Source organism: Salvelinus sp. IW2-2015, unplaced genomic scaffold, assembly GCF_002910315.2.
Source record: "Salvelinus sp. IW2-2015 unplaced genomic scaffold, ASM291031v2 Un_scaffold2498, whole genome shotgun sequence".
NCBI classification, from domain to species: Eukaryota; Metazoa; Chordata; class Actinopteri; order Salmoniformes; family Salmonidae; genus Salvelinus; species Salvelinus sp. IW2-2015.
In genome coordinates, this window is record NW_019943814.1 from 48,248 (window position 1) to 54,842 (window position 6,595).

The 6,595-nt window shown below is 45.6% G+C and overlaps 1 pseudogene; it reads left to right on the forward strand.

Annotated features, from left to right (window-relative positions):
• Positions 1 to 6,595, forward strand: part of LOC112074108 (ubiquitin-like modifier-activating enzyme 1) — a 38,481-nt pseudogene continuing 31,886 nt past the window's right edge.

Below are 6,595 nucleotides of genomic sequence, written 5' to 3' on the forward strand. Positions count from 1 at the left end.
ATGTCAGCTCGCAGCTGGTCCAAAAGCGTCGCTGTGGTCAAGAGCTCAGTAAGACCATTATGACTGGGATTCCCATCTGCTTCCTTTCACCATACTTCTGTTCAGAACTGAGATATCTGTCTCACACTATTCCTTCCACCAAACTGTAACGTACACACCACCACACACACACACACCATACAACCAACTGCATTCTCTCAATCTGTCAGAACTGAACTGTTCTCACACTATCTCACCAACGCAACACACAATCACTGTTCTGTCTTCTAAGTCTCTCATATACTGATACTGTCTCACACCCCACCAACCGCACACTACAACACTGTTTGTCCTTCTAAAGTCTCATATCTGACTGTCCTCACACACATGCTGGGTTTAAGTTTTGACTTGGTTTCATCGTCTGGATCTCGCCAAGCGGCCATGGACTAAGAATGGTATATGATAGAGATCGATTGAAGGCCTCTTATGCTCACAGACCAGCTGTTAAGTACCATAATCTATAGCACCATATGAATGTTCACTCAAGCGGCTGACGAGCCGGAGAAATTTACAGTCGCTTTTTTTTATGGCCTGATTTTTATGCGTGACACTAGGCCATATTCAAAGTTACGGGTTTAGAGCTGTTGGTAAATTCATCGGTTTTATTTATAGTATATTGAGGTATCTACAGACGATGTGTGCTCTGAAATATTGAGATGAGTAGGAGCAGAGTAGAGTATATTTACGAAAGCAGCCTGTACAAGTCTATTTTGTATGTAGGCACAAAGACTAGTACCAACTTAGGCTAAGAGATATGACGTGAAATAATTCAAGTTAATAAACGTTGTGTTCTAAGTTTTACGTTTAGAGTAGTTCAATATACTTGGCGAGCAGTTTGGTGAGATTGTTATGAGTAAGCTCTACTAACTGTTAGGTGTACTGCCAACATTATGGGCCGAGAGGTAAAAATTATTACAAGCTACATGCAACTAAAACAGTTAGGCTTAGTCTAGCGAGACATTGGCCGGACAGTAAAAGCCTGCGTTGTATGATACTGCTGTGTGGTCCACATAAGGACATAGCGTAGCTTAACATATAAATCGCCTGTACGAGTTTTTATTGCTTGTATTATGACTCTATGCTCTAATGTGGTTCATAAGGAACAAGTGGTATGCTATATCTATACTCGGTTCCATTACTGCGCTTGTAACATACTCTTATGTGGTTCATTAGATGCTGACTCACTGTGTAGTCTCTCTATAAAACAAATACACCAGGGCTCCAATCTCTACTTGTCTGTATTATGAATTATGCTTGTGGTTTCATAAGGATCTAGTAGGTCACGCTAACCATATCCTAGGGATACCCATATCTGTAATGATATGTTATGTTGGTTCATAAGGACAGTGTATGCTATCATATCTGGTCATACTGCTGTAATGGATATGCTAGTGGTTCATAACATACAATAGGGCTTACTCTTGAGTGCTAGGAGGACGTGTACACATACGTCTACTCCTAGTGCTTGTTCATAGGACGTGTGTAAACGTCGATCTGAATGAAGCTAGTGGTTCATATAGGACAGTGTAGCTAACTACGGGTCATACTGCTGTATGATATGGTATGTGGTCATTAGGGACAGCGTAGCTAACATACCGGGTCCATACTGCTGTACATGATATGTATGTGTTTCATAAGGTACAGAGTAAGCTAACATACGGTTCCATACTGCGTGTAAATGATAGCTATGTGGTTCATATAGGTACAGAGTACTAACATTATTCCGGTAATTCTGGCTGTATTGATTATGCCTAATGTGGTTCATATAGGACAGTGGACTAACATACCGGTCCATCTGCTGTAATGAATATGCCTATGTTGGTTCGAAGGACAGCGTAGCTAACAATTGTCAGCGAACATAACGTTTGACTCCAGCCTGCATATTTTCCCCATTTTCTTCAAACTGGAAACGATGTGAAGCCACACCCATTTTCTGAAGATAGCATTATGGCCCAAAAAGCACAGAAACTGTCCACTGCTTGTATACTTCGTATTTTTGGCAATTTAGTACAACGTCCGGGACATTTGGCATACTAACTATATCCATACTGTGACCAATAAGCATCTATACTCAATTTACTTTACAAATAGTACAGTTAGTAATGAGTATTTGACACAGCTCTGGTCTCTCTCCGTAGAGCTCTAGTGTCCTGTTCTCAGGGCTGAGAGGCTGACGTAGTGTTTATAGCTGTATTCTCGCCTCCGTAGCTACGTGTTGGGCCATGATGCTATGAAGCGCATGCAGAGCTCCAACGTCCTGGTCTCAGGGCTGAGAGGGCTGGGCGTGGAGATCGCTAAGAACGTCATCCTGGAGGAGTGAAGAGTGTTACCCTGCACGACAGGGACAGGCTGAGTGGAGAGACCTCTCTCACAGGTACGTGGTGTGTGTTTGTGGAGCTTCTCTTTGAGCATGCTCAGGTCAAGATGATATTGATTGGAACATGTTGTTAGTTCCGTTAGTTCTTCCTTCGAGAAGAGGCCTGTCCTCTGTAATACCCTGTCTCTGTATAACCTGTCTCTGTCTCCAGTTTCTACTGCAAGAAGAGGACCTCTCTGTAATAACCTGTCTCTGTAATAACCTGTCTCTGTAATAACCCTGTCTCTGTCTCCAGTTCTACCTGCGAGAAGAGGACTTTTTCTTGTAATAACCCTGTGTCTGTAATAACGCCTGTCTCTGTAATAACCTGTCTCTGTCTTCGTTACGCGAGAAAGAGGACCTGTCTCCTGTAATACCTGTGGTCTGTAATAACCCTGTGTCTGTAATAACCTGTGTCTGTAATAACCTGTCTCTGTAATAACCCTGTGTCTGTAATAACCCTGTCTCTGTCTCCAGTTCTTACTGCGAGAAGAGGACCCTCTGTAATACCCTGTCTCTGTAATACCTGTGTCTAATAACCCTTCTCTGTCTTATACTACCTGCGAGAAGAGGAACTCTCTGTAATAACCTGTTCTGTAATAACCCTGTGTCTGTAATCCCTTGTCTGTAATAACCCTGTCTCTGTCTCCAGTTCTACCTGCGAGAAAGAGGACCTGGGGAAGAACAGGGCTGAGGTGTCGCAGACTCGCCTGCTTGAACTCAACACTACGTACCAGTAGTGGCCTTCACTGAAGCCCTCACCGGACGATTACCTGAACTCAGTTCCAGGTAAAACTACATTACCGCTCAACCCCTTACTAGTGAAACTACATTACACTGAAGCCATAATAACATTCTGTTCACTCTAATCATGATTCTCCCACCTAATTTGTCGAATTTGTGAACCATATATGGTAGAGCCAGTTTGGACTTGATTTGTGTTTAAATGCAATTCTCTTCTGATTAATACAATATATTTTTTATAAACATTGAAATGTAGATAATTGTATGTGTGATAACATGTCTCTTGTTTCTAGGTTGTGTCCTTGACCACTCGCCTCTAGAGGAGCAGCATCGTGTTGGAGACTTCTGTCACAGTACGGCATCAGCTGGTGATCGCTGACACGCGGGACTCTCGGACAGCTCTTCTGTGACTTCGGAGAAGGAGATGGTGTGATCGATACCAACGGAGAGCAGCCTCTCTCTGCCATGATCTCCATGATCACTAGGTTAGTCTACTACAATTCAGGGCTGTAACAACAAAATGTGGAGATGTTTAAGTCTATAAGCTTTGTTGTACATTTAAAAGGTCATAACGCTGAATTTCAGGTCGTGAATTATCCTTGAAATAATATATAATATAATATACTACTGGAGCTGTTTGGTTAGTCCACTACTGGAGCTGTTTTTTGGAGTTTAGTCCACTACTGGAGCTGTTTGGTTAGTCCACTACTGGAGCTGTTTGGTTAGTCCCACTACTGGAGCTGTTTGGTTAGTCCACTACTGGAGTGTTGGTTTAGTCCCCCAGCTAACTGGAGCTGTTTGGTTAGTCCACTACTGGAGCTGTTTGGTTAGTCACTAACTGGAGCTGTTTGGTTAGTCCCACTACTCGGAGCGTTTGGTTAGTCCACTACTGGAGCTGTTTGGTTAGTCCACTACCGGAGCTGTTTGGTTAGTCCCACTACTGGAGCTGTGTTGGTTAGTCCACTACTGGAGCTGTTGGTTAGTCCAACTACTGGAGCTGTTTGGTTAGTCCATTACTCGAGCTGTTTGGGTTAGTCCCACTACTGGAGCTGTGGTGCTGCTGTTTGGTTAGTCCCTACTGGAGCTGTTGTTTAGTCCACTACTGGAGCTGTTTGTTAGTCCCATTACTGGAGCTGTTTGTAGTCCCACTACTGGAGCCTGTTTGGTTAGTCCACTACTGGAGCTGTTTGGTTAGTCCACTACTGGAGCTGTTTGGTTAGTCCACTACTGGAGCTGTTTGGTTAGTCCACTACCGGAGCTGTTTGGTTAGTCCACTACTGGAGCTGTAGGTGCTGCTGTTTGGTACCAGGAGCCCCTCTGATTTGTACCTCGCTACACCAGAACTCAATCTGGAACTCGGCTAAACACTGGGACGGGTGTCAGTCCTTTGTGTAGCTGCAGCGTGTCAATGTGTTCCACGTTCGGTAAGAAAAGCAGTTTTGGAACCACTGACTTAATGTATGTATGTGTAGCTGCAGCGTGTCGATGTGTTCCACGTTAGGTAAGAAAAGCAGTTTTGGAACCACTGACTTCAGCTGATGCTTTTATCCAAAGGGACTTAGTCATGCGTGCATCCATTTTACTTATGGGTGGTCCCAGGAATCAAACCCACTACCCTGGTGTTACAGGCCTCCGTGCTCTACCAACTGAGCTACAAAGAGCAACGAAGGACCACTCATATGTGTGATAAAAATTCCCCCCCCCCCCCAGTCCTCCTAGTACTGTCTCTTTCATTTAAATCTTTATCATTGAGTGGAACTGGTGACCTCTGTTCCTGGGTTCCCATGTTGTGCAGATCTCATCCCTGCTTCTCACTCTGTAGGATGCAGCAGGCGTGGTGACGTGTCTGGACGAGGCTCGCCACGGGTTTGAGAGCGGAGACTTTGTGACCTTCACCGAGGTGCAGGGCATGACGGAGCTCAACGGCTGTCAGCCAGTAGAAATCAAGACCCTGGGTGAGTCCTATCCTGTAGCAGTACTTAGTATCAGTAGGGAGGGCTGCCATTTTATTTATTTTTTCACATTGTTTGTTACTTATTTTGTACATAATGTTGCTGCTACCGTCTTATGACCAAAAAGAAATCAGAAGAGCGATTACTCACCTCGAACTGGACAATTTTTTTCTTCTTTAATGAGTCTGACTCGAAGGATATACTGCTTCTCCGAGACCAAATCCATGACATCCATTCATAAGGCCGCAGGGCCAGCTGGATTACCAGGACGTGTACTCGGGGCATGCGCAGACCAACTGGCAAGTGTCTTCACTGACATTTTCAACCTGTCCCTGACCCAGTCTGTAATACCTACATGTTTGAAGCAGACCACCACTGTTCTTGTGCCCAAGAACACAAAGGTAACCTGCCTAAAGGACTACCGACCCGTTGCGCTCACGTCTGTAGCCGTGAAGTGCTTTGAAAGGCTTGTCGTGACTCACATCAACACCATCATCCCGGAAACCCTAGACCCCGTTCAATTCGCATACCGCCACAACAGATCCACAGATGAAGCAATGTCAATCGCACTCCATGCCGCCCTTTCCCACCTGGACATAAGAAACACCTATTTGAGAATGCGAGACACCTCCCTCTGGATCCTGAACTTCCTGATGGGCTGCCCCCAGGTGGTGAGGGTAGTGAACAGCACATCTGCCACACTGATCCTCAACACTGGGGCCCCTCAGGGGTGCGTGCTTAGTCCCCTCCTGTACTCCCTGTTCACCCGCGACTGCATGGCCAAGCATGATTACTACACCATCATGATGCTGCCGCTGTAGGCACTCATTGGTTGGTGTTGTAGAAATGTAGTTTTTATAGTGAAAAATAACTTTTAGGCACATCCAGTGTGCTAAAACAGTTCAATTACCACATTCAGACACTTTGGAGATGTTGAAAGGACACTTGAATGTACCCTGGATACCCCATAACACCACCACAATGTTGGAGTGAGGTTGATATGGTAGAAATTGTGTTTTTATACTGAACAAATAGTATTTAGGGATTGGAAAAACATAATAGCACTGGAATGATCTAATTTACAGACATATGTCACTTTGGAGAGGTTTAGGGAGACTTGGAAACGTCCCGTGACCACACGTATGTATGTTCATAGCCTGGTTTCAGATCTGTCTGTAATGGCGTGACATTGGCCCTATGATTTGGCTGGACTGCTCGAACAGTCCTAGCACCAGGCTACGATCATGGTGCTGGGCCCAGGCTAGGATCATGGAGCTGGGACCAGGCTAGGATCATGGCGCTGGGGCCAGGCTACGATCATGGTGCTGGGCCCAGGCTAGGATCATGGCGCTGGGGCCAGGCTAGGATCATGGCGCTGGGACCAGGCTAGGATCATGGCGCTGGGACCAGGCTAGGATCATGGCGCTGGGGCCAGGCTAGGATCATGGCGCTGGGGCCAGGCTAGGATCATGGCGCTGGGGCCAGGCTAGGATCATGGCGCTGG